The 18,316-nt window shown below is 43.6% G+C and overlaps 1 protein-coding gene across 4 annotated transcripts in view; it reads right to left on the bottom strand.

The window, feature by feature from the left end:
• LOC118513003 (transcription factor hamlet) overlaps positions 1–18,316 on the bottom strand; it is a 92,497-nt gene that overhangs the window by 51,331 nt on the left and 22,850 nt on the right. The window contains exon 1 of one of the 4 annotated variants that reach the window (XM_036058264.1): positions 15,284–16,136. The exons of the other annotated variants lie outside the window; for them this stretch is intronic. The gene's annotated coding sequence lies outside the window, so the exon portion shown is untranslated. Of the gene's footprint in view, positions 1–15,283; positions 16,137–18,316 lie in introns of those variants that run through there. 4 annotated transcript variants of the gene reach the window in all.

The following is an 18,316-nucleotide window of genomic DNA, read 5'->3' as shown; positions in this document are numbered from 1 at the left end:
CATAATCTTCCTATTTGAATGCAAACAGACAAGCACAACACACACACAAAACCCAACACGGCTCGGTTTCACGCTCGCTTAACGCTGTCGCACCAATCCTTTATCACCGCGCACCAGTTTCTTCTCCTCATTACGATGTAAGAAGAGTGTAAAGCAGGGAAAATGCAAACGTGGCCTTCAGTTGCAAGCTCGTCACGGGATCATTACACGCACCAAAAGTGACCCGCAAAGATGCGCGTCCCTTTTCGCTGCCAGCGCCAACCGTGTGAAGGGTTGAAACGGTGTGTGAAAATAGATAATCCTTCCTGTCAACTTGTTCTTCCCTAGCCCCGGGGAAAACGTTCTTCCACGAGCATCATCATAAACGCATAATTCGAAGGTGTACAAAACGAATTTACATGCGGAGCGTTAAATCCTTTGACCCGGGGGGAAGTATGTCAAAGCTAGTTATGTTTATTGAATTTAATGCGTTCAAGGGATAGACTCACGGTTTATTAACCCTTGCCAGATTTAGATCGGTGTGTTACATATTTATTGATATTTTTAATAATGCTTTACGCTGACGACGAATGAAAGGTGACAAATGTAGCCGTTGGATAGGTAAGAAGGACAAACCATTAGGGAAATGCTATCTATTTTTGCTGTACCTGATAGGGGAGTAGAGATCCGTAACTCTAGGGTAAGATCTTCAGAGTGCATCCTTATCCTTACTCGAGGGAAAGATCTTCAGAGTGCATCCTTCCTGAATTTCATGCATCTCCATTTTATTAGATTGATTTAATGTTTTCCTTTTTCGCTAATAGTATGAATAAATTATGGGTTGACTTCTGTAGCTTTATTATCGATGCAAAAATTGACTCTAATTTATTCCCTATGCAGTTTTCTGCATTGGAAAGAACTTCGTCGATGAGGAAGTCTTCTTCAGAGTTGGCCACGTCGCCAATCCTTTTCCAGGAAGCCCATTTACTCGATAAACTCATAAATTCTACCAAAAGTCACATAAGTTATCTAGAAATATCTTTACAAGCTAGAAAAAGGCTCCCTCCACATGACATGGAGTCATGGAGAATGTGTTGATGGGATAATAAATTTATGACTATGTTCCTTCGCCACTAAAGATGATCCGTTTTGTGTTACTTTTTTAACTCAATTTCACGGTTGGTTGCAGGGACCAGTTTGCTTTTCGCACACGCACACACACACGTATGCCTCAGGTAGGCTGTTTTGTTTGCTGCCTGCCTTCCAAGGGCGCCTCATGCCGCTGATGGACGAGTGCAGATAAATAGCAACGGAATCCAACAACCCCGTGGCAGATTGGCTGGCTGGCATGCAAAATAATAATAATACACGCTCGAGTGGATGATAAAACATCATTTAAAATTCAATCCCATTCGTCCATCCGGTAGGAGATGACTTCCCAACCGTGTACCAGCAGCCCATTGACAAGAGTTGATCTGTTCTGCGCAAACGAAATGAGCACCGAGAGCTGTGCAAACAAGGGCAACCGACCGAGCCGGGCCTACCAAAAGGCCAACGAGTGTGCCGCCGGTGGGAGGTCCATGGGTAAACATGGGTTTTTCCGCCCGAAGGAACAAACCAGGCAAAAATAACAACATCGTCCCCCGAGCAGAATAGATGACGGGAAGGATGGATGCCGAGCAGAGCAGATAAACAAAACCATCTGACGTACGCTTCAACGGGCCGAGTTATAACGAGTTGTTTAATGCTGAATTAAATTTAAAACCTCTTCAGGCTGTGATGTACATTGATGTTGGATAAAGGAATGTAGGGAAAATTCAACCTAAAATGAGAAGAGAATAATTTTCCTCCGATCAGACCTCAAAATAACTTCATCAAGTAGCTCAACCGCGTGAGTAATCAACACCCTGAATCTCTTATCATAACCAATTCGTTCTGCACACGTGAGCTAAATTAGCGGTTCGATATGAGCTGCAACTGCACTGCCAATATTCTCGTCTACGATATCAATTCCGCGATTCGTTCCACCGATGACAGTACACCAACGTATACCGCACCGTACCGAAGGCTGCAGATTAGAACCGTGCTCTTGCTGCTGCTGGAAAAATATCTTTAAACAACAAACATCGCTTCTAGTGTCAACCATTCATTCCGTACAGCATTAGCGGCTGTAACTGATAGGCCAAGTGCACAACAGCGTCCGAGCGTGTGAACCATACCCGAACGAACGAGAATACAAGCGCACCATCAGATGAAGCGTGAAATCATCCTATCGGGTACGGCTGATAACACACTTTGCGAGCCTTTTTTTGCCAATGTTTTATGGACATTATATTTCTACAAGAAGCCATACGCACACTCACAGCTGTACGGAAAGTACATTGAAAACAATTTGCCCAACAGTTGCTTACTTTGGCCAGCTCGTTTTTGTTCTGCTAATAGAACACCAACTCCAGCTAGGCGTGAAGAAAGCCGACCGATGAACAGCAACTTACGGCTCAACGCAGATAGCTCCAAATGGCGACCGTCAAACAAGCAGCGACGAGCTCCCGGGGACGGTGGGCGAGAGTGAGATGTAATAAAAAATTAATGCAATTTTCAGCAGGCACGGCAAACACACCGGCAAACACACAGCAAACCGCAATGGCACACACAGGCCGACACAGTGCAATGCGCATGACATGATACGCTTCCGTTCGTCATCTCGTCTGTAAATAGCTCTGGGGGTCCAGCAAGTCGTGCGAGATTGTGTCGTGTTACGGGATGCAAAACGGTTTGGCAAAATGGAAGTCGCCGGATGATCTCATACCGCACACTGGGCGAAACGATGGAGAGCATTTGGAGCTGAGGTTTGGTATTTAAAATGATTTTAAATTTTCAGAAATTTACACAGACAGATAACAGGTGTCCCGAAATGTGTAAACCTGAAGGACTCAACTGCTGCAAAAATAAGGATAAATCGTTGTTAACGATTCTACCAGATGATGCCATGCTCCATCTCTCAGAGGAAATCGCTTAAGTACCAGCCCAACATATACTGATAAACATTATAAGACGGAAAAGTAAACAAGAAGCAGAGATATCTCTAAAGTTCATCTTCTTTGATATCTTGACGTATTATGAGAATCTAAGAACCAGAATCTGTGATAAATGTTGTCCCTTGAAGGTCCAAAGCAAAATGTAAATTGGGGTCATTGGAAATACTGGTCTGTCAGTTCGGGGCCTCTGGTTCGGGGTTGAAGTCGTTTTGTTTCTTTGTTCAATACTTCTTCAAAACTTTAGATTCATGTTTGGTCGTGGTTTAGAAACTGTGTGAGGATTTCTATGTTGGGCTTTCTGGACTAGGAAGGATAGGTTAAGTCATTAGAAATACACCGAACAACCAAGCCCTTGCGGACTTGCTCACTAACTCTTGACTTAGAACTCTTGCTCGGGAGTCAGGAAATATCTTGAGCTCTTACTCTACTCTATATATTGTAGTATCCTTATCTTAAAAGCAGTTTTCGGGCAAATAAGCCCAAACAGAATCTAGCAGATTACGATGTTACAATCGTCTGCATAAAAACATAACCTCGGAACATAAATCAAAGTCTCATTCCAAGCCAAGCCAATACGATATCTGCAGTTAGTCTCACCCTCCTATCCCATCCTTCTTTCTGATTCATGTCAAAATTACTCCGAGTGTAATTATTCCCCACTTTACACACAATCTGATCATCCTTCAACATCTCCGCCAAACCCGTGCTCATCATCCTCCAATGATTTATTGCGTGATAAATTATGTTATTATTTTCTCGTAAAATGGTTTTTGTCACCGCCAGACAGCCAGAGCAGCCAGGAGCGTCCCTTGTCAGAAACGGCAGTAAGGAATCGTCTAGCCGAAGGAGTAAGGACGCTGATGTTTCCCATTTAAATCAACTTCCGAAGCATATTTCCGGATCCTTTCGCCAAAACAGGCACGTCGCTAGGGACTTTGGATTTCATCCCCGCTCAAGGATGGTTCCCGAAACAATCTGCTCTCTTCATTAAAACTCCTTCAACGATTTGGTGGCAAGATGGTTGGCGTGTAAGACATCACACTGCTGTACGGCTTCCCTATCCATTCAATAACCCATCCCAAAGCATCTTCACCTTTTCGACCAGAAAGATCATCATGCCAACAAGGGAAAGGACACAAGGCTGTGTAGAAATTTAGAAACAATAACAACATAACTCCATCTCCAAACATTTCCACGTTACCAAGCAAAACCCACAATTAACCAAGTTCCCGAAGGAATCACACCGCAACTGCCACAAAATCACCGGTCTCACCATCTATCTTCTGACAGTTTCCAAGCACCAAAACCGGAGGGGGGGGGGGGGAAGAAAAGCGAAACGTGAAAACCCCCAAGCGTTGGCCGGTTGATTGTTTACCTTTTCCCTGTATCGCTTTGCAACGGAATGGAAACCCCGCACAATGATGACAATCCCGTCCCCGGTCGTTGTTTGTCATCGTGACAGTTTTTCACCATTGTTAATCATTAATTGAGTTGTGGCTGGCTGACTGCCACTCGGACGGAAAAGGGGACTAGGTTAATTCAGCGCCCAGCAAACCAATCTATGGAAGTCTTGAAAGTGTCCTCCTGTGCTGAATGTATGATAAAAAATCAATTTCTTCCACGATTTCGTAGAAGCAAAACAATACGACCAGCACAATACGATTCTATCGCTACCAGGAAAACTGTTTTCAAAGTCCTAAACACCAGCCCTGTATGGTGTGGAACAAGCTGGGGCAGAAAAAATGGGAAATAAATTATGAAAAATATATGCTCCAGCCATCCATCTTCTCGTGCCTCAAACCTTGAACCAGTTCTGCTCTTTCCTGCAACTTCTGAGCTCCCTCACCATACACAGAGATTGTGATTCCTTCACGCAGAGATTGTAACATCCTTGGTTGTACTTTAAAATGTTGCTCCTTTGCTAGCGTTACTTTCTACCATCGATCCTTGGCCGGGCCGCAACGAAACGGGATTCCGGGAGCGGTTACAAAGAAGTGTGTTTCTGACAGTTGACAGGTCGTCCTACACCTCCCAGGAGCGCTCGTTCGAGGGAAGGAAGGATGATGATAAACAATTTATATTCTATTTTGAAAATTTGTGTCATATTTTTTTCACCCAGCCAGACCTCATAGTGTCGGTGTTATCTAGCGCTTTCCCTTCTTGCTCATACCGTCAACACCTCACAACGTAACAGTTTTATGTAAGCGGGCGACAGAGGGAAGCCTGTTAAAGTTGTTTCCAACAACATGATAATGAATTTGTCCCGACAGGCGCGAAGGTCGACGAGCTGTTGCAAACAGGTGGGCAACCCATGGTAAGCGTGCTGTTTTTCCTGGTAAAAGAAAAGGAAAACGTCGCTCGCTCTCTCCTATTAGCCCTGCTAAACACCACCTGAAACAAGTCTAATCGATGTCGGATGGTGACTTATGGCATGTAGTCGGGTTTTGGAAAGAAAGTTATGAAAGCACTGATGATGACACCTGATGACGCCTGGTGCGAGATTTATCAGTCCTGATTTCTGCTCTAGGACCACTTGCTGGGAAAATTAATTATTACTTGGTTTTGTTTTCGGGCGAGAATTCCATAAACTCGTTACCGAGAGTACCTTTCTGAACGTGTCACATACCGGAACGTGTTACAATTAAATCGCCTTCTCTGCTTCTCTCTTTAAAGCTTTTCGGGGCTTTATGATAGGACACTCTTTGCTCGATCTCAATTGATTAAAGGAAGTGTCATGTGTGAGTGTTTGATTGAACGCGTTCGGCCAATTCCAATCGAACCAGGAGCAGAGATGGTCAACCGTCCACTACTTCCACCGACACCGTGTATGTGTGAACTTCAAAGCAAACTACCAACAGCTTCACTGAAGTGAAATGAACGGTGAAAAACTTCCATCCCACACTGACCAATGGCCATCTCCATGCCGTGTGACGGGGTTTTGAAGTCCCTCGTTTACACCACTGTCCTGGAATTGACTTTCAATCAGGAATTTATAATCACAGCTGTCAACATATATGCGACCAGCGGGACTTTGCGGGTTTGTCGATACGCAGATCATGTGGAGAGCAGGCGACAGGCAGGTTGATAACGCTACTGACAGGTTATGCTACCAATCACGCACCGATTCCGAATCGGCGAACTGGACATGGAAGCCCCGTGGAGCCGTAGGTGACGATTATCTAACACCTCCAATCACGTCCAATAAGGTAAGCTTCGATCCCTTTGAAGATAAAAGAGTCCTCTTCGCTCTTTTGACTGTCGGTGCTGTGGTTTCGATCGGAGTTGGCACTCGACATGTAATATCTGTAAGATACTCACACACACACACACAGTCAGTGCAGCTAATTTTTCACACGTCACCAGCAGAGTTGTGACACTTTGGCCTCACAGCTTGAGCCATACCGATCTCGGGGAAATAAACCTAACAGTCTTCAGGCAACTAAGGCTGATGCTTTGATCTTTTAGGGAGCATCAGCTTCTTACCTGTAAAGAGACAACGAGAGAAGGAGAGAGAAAAGAGAGACAATTAGAATTTGAATAGCTCGTATTTTTGGCGGTTGTAAAATGATTTTCAATTCAAACATCAAAACAGGAATTAATCAATCCAGCTCTGTTCGATTACGAGTCTGATTCATATTGAAATTAGAATGGGTCCTGTTCGAAAGGAAAGCAGTCAGAATCTCTAGACTACATGTCATAATTAATTCCGGGTTTTCCTTTGCCCTCATATTAACCGAACCGAACCGGCTGCTCGACACCGTTGACCTACAAATTGAAAGCAAAACCCCTCAATACAATCAATATGACATGACACGCAATGTTCACGGCGTCTCTAACCCTCTCTTCCGTTAATCAAACTAAATTAAGATGAGGTGTCGTGCACCCGGCGAAGGTCACACTGATCCAGTTCCCTTCGAGAAAAAAGAGTTTTTTTTTGCAGTTTATCTCGGTTTTTTGGCAAAAATGAAATATATTCTGCACGATTTTCTCATCAAGAAGGAAAGGATTGCTCTGAATATCGCTTTTTTGGGATAGTTTTGTGCCTCCGTTTGAGTTCGGGACAAACAAAGGGGTCTGATTAAAGATCAATACGATGAGAATCCGAGAGGGTTTAAAGATTCTGTCGTGAGAAACTGATGGTTCATGATTCCTCAGGATTCCTCTAGATTTTCTCAAGATGTCTGCAGTCCTTCATTGTTCTTTGGTATACAATGGAGAATATCTGAAAGTAGATGCATTATTATTCAGCAATGAATTCAATGGCTAAATGTCCAGCAATTCATTGCCATCCTTAAAGCTATAACAAATCGAAAAATACATTTACTTCACACCAAAGAAATAAAAGTTGTGGTAAAGACATCCTCGCGAAAGTCTTCGTCTAAGTACCAAAAACAATGGCTTTATTCGGGCTATCACATAATCCTAGTTCGACACGCACGTGTACCAAGCGCTCTTTTCGACTTTTCTTACTGCTCGTCTAATATCCGAAAGGTACAGAACCTTCATTGGGATCATCTTTTTTTTGGCCAATATCTCAACACATCTTCCTCAATCTTTTCACCCCAAAAATGCCACGCACATTGTACGTATCTTCGCACCACTTTCGGGATCGCCGGTGCTTAACAATGGCAAGATAAATTGGTTTTAAATTAACTGCCGCTTGTTACAGTTCGATTTTTGTGTGATCAAATTGAACTTTTTGCACTGCACACGCACACAGATTTCTGCTTAAGGATTTCTCAAGAAAAAAAAGATAACTTCGCTCCGTGTGGTTATTGATGATGGTTTGTGTCAGGGAAAAAGGATTGCAAGGGATGGCGGTGTGAGATAATTAATTGCTTTGACACTGGAAGTTGGGTGAAGTTTTGGATGAGATAGCAGGGGTTAAGATATTGATTTTTCTACGTGGATATCGTTAAGGAGTGATGCTGATATGCCACTGAGAGTTTCTTCTCGTTTCGCTTTGTAATCCAGATTGATATTGTTCCTACTGCCAACTGTCTTCAGAAGTTGCTGAGATTCAACTCCACATTATTTGAGCCTCCCAAAGTCATTAGACATCCGACCAAAAGTATGTTACCGAGTAAAATACACCATCCACTATGAGGATCTTCATGAAGAACAAAAAACAAAACCGAGCCTACATGCTTTAGTCACCGTCTGCCGGCACCGATGAACAATGGCAATAACCGTCGCTCAAGAGATTGATAGGTTTAACTTTACTCGTCCTATTAAAAGCCCCCTTCTAGTTTTTCACGACGGCTCAACGTGCATGAAACAGCGCACGCACACACACACACACTCGCCGGATCGCTTCAACACGGCAAGAAAATGTGCCGACGTTTTTGCCGCGCATCAAGGCCTCACTTCCGGTCGAGTCCGGCTGCAGCCAAGGTGGCTCGTGATCATCATTGTCCGCGCTCCCTATCATGCACAGCAGCTTCTGTTTTCCTTCGCTCACTTCGAGTCTATTATTCTTCCATTATAATTGCTGCATACGATGCTTGCCCTCTGCTATTCTGATTTCGCGCACTCTCTCTCTCTCTCTCTCTCTCTCTCTTTCTCTTTGGCTTCACGTCCAATAAAATATTTAGAAAAGGCGATTGACAAGGTGAAGATTTTTGTTGCCTAATGACATGATGATCAGCCGTCGAGCAGCACATCTACAACTGCTTCGACTTTATCTCAGACTTCGCCTTCAGACGCTCTCCAGAGCACAACCTCGAAAACAATCCTCCTCGAAACCGACAAGCACTTCCGCTCAGCTTTTAGCGAGTTCAGGGGGAATCCAGGAATCTTCTACCACATACACAACAACAACAGCAAAAAAAAACCTTACCAGACCACACCATAAGGCAAAACCGATATGCACACCTTTCTTCCGGTTGCTTCCCTTGCACACGAGAAAAGATCGCCTCCGCCTCTTGGCGACGGAGCGCGTTCAGCAAATGCATGCAACAAAGCCGCGATGTAACGCCCCGGTATAAAGTATCGAATGCACCGCCACCCGTCCAAAATCTCAAGGACACAGAACGAACGCAGAAGTCCTGCTTACGGGTGGGGAACTTCACTTCATGGCTTTTTCTTCGATGCAATGTTTTAATTTGACAGCATTGAGGTTGTTCGGCATCGGAGAAGGAACTTCACGCGTTGCTATCGAGTCAATCCGTCTCAGTTGTTTGGCCTATGGACCTCCCCTAACTGTGTTCTTAATATCTTCCGAATCTCACACAGATTCAATGCTCAGGACTCTCAGGATTGTCCTCCCGAGACATTGCCCAAGCTTGTCGATTCCTCCCTCTTTCCCCGATCTCAACGCCATCTGTCTGGATGCGGTATGTTCGGGTCACCCGGTATCAGGACGGTACATATGTTCCTGCAAACACCAACATCTACCAACATTACCGCCATTATGCGATTGTTAAAACGGACCCCAAGGCCCGACTGCCTCCCGGTTCAAGGAGGTGTGTACAAGACTTGTTTGTAGGTTAAGGCTAGAGCCCACCGATATTGCCGTGCTTCGATTGTATGCGCCGCACAATGTGCGTTGTTTTTTTTCCCCGCAGCTCATTGTGTCACAAGAATTTGCCTACCCGAGTGTGATTGAAACACAGTATCGAATGGGATTGTTTTTCGCGTTCGGTTTTCTTTTGCGATACGACAACATACACACAAGGCTCACAGTGGTTCGTTACCTTCGTCAGATACTGTTGAGGCCAAAATGAGTCTGACTCTCAAGAAGGTCAAGAAAGTACGCCCCGAGAAACAATGTCACAATGAACGCATTGGAAACACACATCAAAACTACCCTCTTGACAAGCGACTCAAGCTGAAGCGTATGCCCTCAGACGTTTTGCAACTTCAGTATGCAAATATTCGCTACAAACATTCCTGTACTATTGACGATGTTTCACACGTTTCACAGGCCAGGGAACCAGCCCTAATCAACAAACGATCGATTGTTTAAGTGAAAGGAGATGTCGGAATTTGTTGATCGAGTTTTAGGAGACGCAAATATACGCTGTTTCTTTGTGACCTTTCTCACGCTTTTATTGAGATCTTGTTGAGGTTATATTTTTGTACAGAGATGTTACAGAACAACACTCATGTATTTCTTCTTTTATGCAATACGAATAAAGATTTTATTGTTTTTTTTTCCTACATTAGAAGAAGGACGCGTAGCAAACGAAAAATGAATATGAAATGAATTGAAAAGAGAATTCCTTGAACAATAAATAGAAATCCTTTGCTCAATGACACATGTCTCAAAATTTGGGAAGTCTCAGGAATTAGTCTAACTGATCTTTGAGATGCCAAGGTGATAGCGGCGCCAGTCTTCATACGGCAGAAACAGGGTTAAAATCCCATTCAGACTACCTCCCGGAATCATCAGCGTTACTCAGATTTAATTGATTATTTCACTCTAACAATCTCTCTTACTCGTTTCAACTTTTTCCCAACAAGGAGCAAGCAACAAATCAGTCAAAAAGTCTGAAAATCTCGAGAAGAAAGTTCGTGCGTGTGCGCCAGTATCCCAAAGCAGAAAAGGATACGCCACATTGAAACCTTTCCGTCAAACCTCGTCCCCCCTTCAACCCATCCTCCCAATTCCCATCCCTTTTCACCCCACCGTGTTAATCGTGTGATCAGAAGAAACCGAACATCCCCAAAAAGAAAGACGGACGCGTACGCGGACACCGATGTGGCAAGTGGAAAAGTGCTATACGTGATACGGTCACGTGACCGTACGCAGTTTAGCGGAGTAATTTATTTTTCCCCTTCTTAATTCCCCCCCCCCCTCCCCCTCCCACAAGCAGGAAAGGCAATTTATAAAACGGTCGAACGGTCGTTGTTGTAAAATTCTCCTCGAAAAACCCCTGGTGAAAATTTAGCTCACTGGCGGGCGAGCCTTTTGCCCGCCCGATGGCCACCGTCACGGAAGGAAGGTTTGTATTATCATATCTGACGCTGACGGCGTTGGCTTTCAAAAGGCTAAGCACACCGATTGGTCCGTCGGTTGCCACCTCCCGAGCGACTCTCGGAGTGGAATCCATTAGTGCACCGCGCTTGGAGCGAGACTGTGGACGGTAAATTCGTTACGCCTTTCGCCATCCGGCCATCCGGACGACACTGTGGCTCGATTGCGGCCTGACACGAGACACGATTTTGAGATCCTATTGAATGGGGTTTGTACCGTGACGAAAGGATGGCCGTTTTATGCTGGCTGCGGTTTTAGCAGATATTAAGCAGCGAGATGACAAAGCATTAATGCAGCAGAAAATCATTGCGCCTAAAACATCCAAATGGAAAGCTTAATGTAAACATTTATTGGTCACGAAACAACGCACATTGAAGTTTTTAAGAGTTTATGGACAATAATATAAATTTTAAATAATTATTACCACCAATCAAATGCTTCAGCTCTCTATTTGAATATCTAATTAAGCAAACATTTAAACTAATGGCTCGCCCAATAATAAATTTCCTTGCCTAACTGCCGCTCGCTAAATTACCTCTTCATCATCCGAACCAATAGGAGATACAGCGCGATAAAGCTGTACGACATTTCCTTTTCATATTTTCCTCCAGTGTAATTGCAATGTTTACACATACCGCCCAACCATCATAACAATTAAATTCTATACGATACCGTAAATAATACTATGTAACGAGCCCCTTAAACTAAATCCTCTCACACACTGACGCACTTTCCTCGTGATAGCATTTGAATAAAATAAATCCAATTCTTGCCAACCGATTCCAACAGTTCGAAGCGAAAACCTAACCCCACTCCACACCATCATGTTAATGATTTTTGGATGTATGGAGTGGAGATTTTTATTTTTATTCCAGAACACAAGGGCTCATAAAATAAACCATACCAACGTAGGTGGAAGGAGTTTGAACATTGAACTCCAGCGTAGCCCTTGTATGCCACCGCTAGGAAGGTATTCCTCTTAATGACTTCAAAGAAACAAGCTCCTGGACCATACACAGAACACCATTTTTTTTACATCACCCAAAAGTGTGCCAACTAGCTTTAGTCATAATTCTTGACCACATTTTATTACCCAGTCGGGCACGCCCGTACGGGGGGGCAGGAATGCGTGAATTTACATCCCAACCGATATCTTTTCGCTTCATTACCGACGTGAGCCGAAGTATCATTTCGCCCACCGGGTTTTGTGCGTATTTATGCAAACAACGGAACAAACGCTCGGTGGCTTTTAACTAACCGCCAACTAATGTTGATCAAATCCTCCCACATCGTTCCGTTTTCTTTTCCATCGCCATTAAGGGGTGGTAATGTTGTTGTTGTTGTAACGAATAAAGGCCTGGGAGTCATTTTCCAGAACTCAACTTCCAAACGAAACGCGTTTAGGGAGAACGCAGGTTTCGTGGTGGGGAATGGTCCCTCACTGTGTCTTAATTATCGCGCAAACGAGCTTCCTTTCGCGAACACGGACCGAACGGGTGGTGCCATTTCTCATCGAAACTCTACACCTTTATAGCTCCATTTCTTCACCTCTTGGGGTTGGATTCTTAAATTCGGTGCCGTACAGAAGGAACTATTGTGTTGTTGGGAGCTTCCTTCCAACTACGTTTCGTCCAAGATACGATCATGTATGATTTACAAAGGAGCTAGTAGGCTTGATGAACTTCAGAATGTGTGAGTTGTTGAGGGTTGTTTTCTTTGAAGGCTAATGATCTACACCGGTTGTAAATTTTAACTTATCCATTCTGTAGCAGTTTTGATTATCCGGAGGTTCATTATTGATAGATTGACATATTATGACACGACTTTCTAAGCATATTTAAGTGTGTTAACATCACATCCTTAGTCATTTTTATTACCCAGACCTTCTTGACCGTTCGGTGGCAGAGGCGATAACGGCACTGGTCTTCATTCGGCAGGACCGAGATTCAAATCCCATCGAGACTGCCTCTCTATACGCTGACAGACGTCTAGTACCGCAGAAAGCCAGACTTGACGGGCCTTTCAAGCTTGTAGTGCCAAGGAAGCAGAAGACCTCCTTAAAGCCATCCTCCTCTTTCGTCGTATAAATCAAACCTAACCCTCCAGCATTCAAAGAACCTTCAGCTTTTAAACTATTCAAAAGAGAAAACTCTTCACTTTTTCCTTGCCAAGATTTTACTGAACTCCAGGAGGAGAGAAAAAAATCATCACCATGTGTTCTTATCTCACATTTCATACATCCATCACCGGTGCTACTTCCGGTGACAAATTGACTTCCACTTCCTTCCCGAAGGCCCATTCCTTTGAGTAAATTCCTTTGTTATGCACACACACACACTCGCTGAAAAACTTCCTTCTGCAACGTGGAAATACCTTCTGGGTACTCGTCCCCAATAAAAGCCACTGTCTTACGATGTCAGCTGAAGTACGTGGAGACGGAGAACTTACAGCAGCAGACCAGATTTTCAACATTGATTCCCCTTTTTACTCGAGACGCAGCATAAAAGAGGTTATACAGGGGACAAGGGTCGGAGGCGTACTGTGCTGTATCGGAAATGTTCCGACAAGACGCTGACTTCTTTAAACTAAAGCGACCCCTAACGGAGTTAATTATAGTGTTTAGAGCGGGCCGATCTCGGTGTGGCAGGGTTCTCACCGAACGGTTCCTTCTCGCTCGAGGTTATTGCAGGAAGGCATGAACCCTTGAGGCAGGGCAGAATTCGAAGCAAAACCGTTTTGATATAGAAATGATTCTATAAGATTCCCCTTCAAAGGCGGACGAAACTAACGAAAGGATGCATCGGAGGAAGGAAAAAAAACCTTCCAGAGAGTAATCATTACTCGCCAGAACACAACGGTCTGCAATTAAACGGAAGTTCTCGCGTCTTCTTCGAAGCTCTAGGACGAGAAAAAAAAACCTTCCCCGAAACCGTTTCGCGCCAAAAACTACTCCTCCCCAATAAGCCTTACACATCCACATCTCGAGAGCTCTGCCATAACCGCCCCTACCAGCGACCGAGTCCTTGAAACAATAAACTCAACACAGCTGATCCTAAATTCCCGCGTGCGTATGTTGAACCAGGCAGCACTGCTGGTGCGAATAAATAAACGACAAGGACCAGTGACCACTTCAGCGTCCTCGGCTCTCGGACTCGTTCAATACAGTACAGGACCAACTGCAGCTACTGTTGAATCAATACAAACCACAGCCACCTTCCACTTATCGCGCGCATATGTGTGTGTGTGTGTGTGTGGGCACTCACTCCAGCCCGATCTAGCATCTCATTTTAAATGCATTTTACAAGACCACAGTCACCATCATCACCCACTTCATCGTCGAATATTTTCTGCCAAACCGCCCAAGTTAAAGGGGTCCCCGGGATCCTGGAGGAAAAATCTCATAATCCCATTCGGTCGAAACCACAACAACGCAATCGAACGGGAGAGTGAGAGAGAGAGAGAGAGTTTTCCGATTGTTATCTTTCGCCTTTGAGCACGTAAAGAGCTAACGATTTTCCCTTTGTCTTCATGGGACGAGTTTTATCAGGAATTATAATTATGGGTAAGTGAACAGCCACCAGTTCGAATTATGGGGTGAGTTTTGCTATGCAAAACATCCCCAAACTTAGATTCTATTGGATTTTTGTTTTTTTTTTTTTTTGATCGGAATATTTTTGAAGTACGGTTGATGAATGCACTTTTCCAACCCGGAACGCTAGAAAATGTGACACTTGAGGTCGAAAATTGTGATTACGATCAAAGGCAATTTGACCTGGGACGAACTCATTTTTCTTCTGTATGTATGTAGTATTTCCTTCTATATTTGAGTAGCATTATGTTGTTTTTCTACCATGAACAAAATTTTATATTTTTATAGTAAATTTATACTCATTTTATTTGCTTCATTTATTATTTTTATCACTCATGTTTGCTACTTCTGTTCTCATCTCTTCTCTTTTCTTATATGTTTTGTATTCTTCTTTATTCCAGCATTATTTCAATTTTTATAGCTGCTTATTTATAGCAAGACTTATTTATATTTCTGCTTGCAAAACTTCCTGTTCCAAAAACTTTCCCCCTTGTGAAAATATTCACTAATTTATCCTTTTTACTGAAAGTTTTGCCTCATTTTTCCTAGTTAATGTAAATTTTATTACTAGCCATGAAACTTATATATAAAATAAATATTTTTGCATATTAAAACCCGATTGATCTCTTACACGACCATTAAATTTTAATTTTAAGCCACATTTTATCCTATCAAATCATCAAATAGCGCTTACCTTACCTCTTTATGCTCTAATCTATCCACCGCACATACAACACCACTCGAACACAAGCAGCAAAACCCGGTCACAACCCGGAAACGAACTGCACCGCAATATGCTCAACTCGTTTGTTCCGAGCAACCACTCCAGTCCATTCAGTCCTTATGCTTTAATCGACCTGTAACCCTTGTGGGATACCACACCACACACACACTCACTTATTTGAAAGAAAAAAAAACTCCCAATCGGAGTCCTCCCTGCCTGCTTGCTTTCTGCTATGCAAAACGATCAACCACACGCTCTCCGGCACAATTAAAATCGCAAAACAACAATGCAACACAGTTACGAACCCCAAAACCCCGATGAGCGACGCACCGACAAAGAACTTCAACCGACGGCATACGGTTGACGCGCTTCCTTAAACATTGAAACGTTAAAAACTGCTCCTCTTCACAACGTGCACAATCACAAATTGAGCGGCCGTGCTAATTCACTCGGCACAGTTCTGATCAGCTTGTGTTGATGTTAGGACACAATTAAAAGTGCTAGCAGTGCTCACCAACTCTCGACCAAACGTACACTCGGAATACATTCGTTCGTTATTTCGCACCGATTAAATTATAATCAACCATTGATTTCAACCGCACCCGGCATATCAATTTGAAGGTTATTAATAAAGACACTACACACTATTCTTTCGTGCAGCCTTTCAGCACCAGCAACATGTGCACTCGACGAAAAACGGTTACACGTGCTCACTCGCTAGTACTCGAGGTGCAGAAGAATGCACGCAAAATCGAGCAGTTGAGTGTCGAGCAAAAGGAATCACAATACAGCAAGAAAAAGAAAACCACAACCCGGCAACCGTACAGCCGTCCGACTCCACACCGACTGAATGGGTCTAATAGAGAGCATCGACTAATCTAAACCCTGGCCCGGCATCTAAACCATTCCAGCCAGGGGGGGTCTCCGCGTGCCAACGTGAATCGAATTTCGAGCTCCAAATTTAATGATAATGGAACTTCGGGGTAATAGTAGTATCCTGAAGGGAAAACATACTATCGGGGCATCGGGTTGGAGGGTGAGTCTTCCCTTATCTATCTCACACCCCGGGTGAGAACGGGCAGCCACTGAAGGAAAAGGGTGGCCGGTGAGGCTATTGGCTTATCAACATCATTACATACGTCGGTAGACAAATATTCAGCGTTCCGGTATCTACAGCCCGAAACGAAAAATGAATAAACCTTCCCTGGGTTGGACAATGATGAGCCGCAGTGTCGCACTAAGTAATAACACGTGTAATCGTGACACATCCGTGTCGTGCGGCAGCAGTGTTTGAAGAAGTTGCAGAAGCCGATTAAACATACATGCTAAGCAGATAAACCCTTTTATTGATGCGTTTGATGGAGGAGATGCATTACCGACGTTTGGCTTTGAGGTTTGAGAGTTACACGAATGAAAGGAAAGTTACGAAAAGATTAGCAACTTCAGCTGAAATCAAAGTAGCTATGAGATGGGAGCAGTTCAAAATTGTTTACACTGAGCTGCTATAAAAATACTTTTCTTCTAACAAAGGTCTTTTTTTCTTTATTTCACATAAATTTCTACAATGCTTTTAAAATATGCGGTCAAAAACATTTCAAAAGCTCCCTCAATTTATCTACAAATCTACAAATAACAAAACATTTTAGGTGATGGGAGCAGCAAAATATTTTTTGATGTGAGTCACCTTAACATATGTTTTACTCTATACAATGCCTTATCAATCGGTTTATCAAGCCTAATACCCAATGCTTCTGTAAGTAAATTATTCAATTTTGGCTAATTAATTTAAAAAATACTTAACAAAAACAAAATCATCTTTCAACATTTATGATTCAATTTGCTGTGCGTTGCTATAAAAATACTTATATTTTATAGCATTTTAAATAAACGTCGTTATGTGTTTTTTTTAACTTATCATGTAACTTTGGATGAAAAACACAATTGAACCCAGCTTTATCTGTTTGCAGGTTTGCAAAACAGATTCCCAAAACACAAAAAAAGCTACCAGAACCTTCCAATTCTGACCCGATTTGAATACCTTCACAAAACGTGACGTTACCAGGCCCGGAGGCGTTACCTTCTCACCCAAAACCGATAAACAAAACAACAGCAAAAACTCGCCAAATGATCCCGTCCCGTGTGCGGATATGATAGCGATAGGATTTTTATTGACCCGGGCCCGATGTTGCTGGCGCTCATAGCGCGCTTGACTTTTTTATAGCATGTCCGTGTCTGGGGACTCGCGGGACTTGCCCACCGGCTTAGTGAAATGACTGATGCGACAATAAATCTTGTCACTTTTCTAGTCCACATTTAGGTAGGTGCGCGACAGATAAAAGCCGCCCTTTCCGTGTGTTGGTGCAAAATAGGACAAAATAAAGGTGCCCGAATGGGTCGCTTTAATAATTATTTTGGGGCAGTTCCCGACAAACGGAATATTGATTTCTAAGCGTGCACCTACAGTTCTTAGTGACTAATTGGTTTCGCTCCGCAATTGACACACATTTGCCCGGGTGATGTAACGTAGCAGCAAAACTCCTTCCCTCAGCTGGCTTTTATTATATCGCTGCTACCGTTTTGACATAATGTTTCGCTTGAAATCTAAACAGGCTCATGACAATCGCTACAATATCTCTCCTGCTGATGCCCTTTACGCCGAAATCATTGTCTCTACGGTAGCAGCAACAGCAGCAGCAAGTGATGCGGTTGCACCCGGCAGCAGTAACCACAGTCGCCGTATTACAACCCGTGTTTTACAGCCCCATTATTAACGAATCGATAATCTACCTCTCACTCTACCGAGCCAGCCTGCGATGATCTGCGAACCGGCGTCATCAACCTATCAACCGTTCGCCTCGGCGGTATCTGCGCAAATCGACCTCACCGTAAAAGAAGCGGAGAGATAGCGCGACAAAGGTGCAATAAAACTTTACCCCAAAAAAAATTGCGACACAGCCCCAAAGGAGAGATAATCGTGACACTTGGAATGACAGTAGCGCATCGGGACA

The sequence above is a fragment of the Anopheles stephensi genome, chromosome 3 (assembly GCF_013141755.1).
Source record: "Anopheles stephensi strain Indian chromosome 3, UCI_ANSTEP_V1.0, whole genome shotgun sequence".
Taxonomy (NCBI): domain Eukaryota; kingdom Metazoa; phylum Arthropoda; class Insecta; order Diptera; family Culicidae; genus Anopheles; species Anopheles stephensi.
The sequence above is the reverse complement of the archived record's forward strand: the minus strand, read 5'-3'. Positions and strand labels throughout refer to the sequence as shown.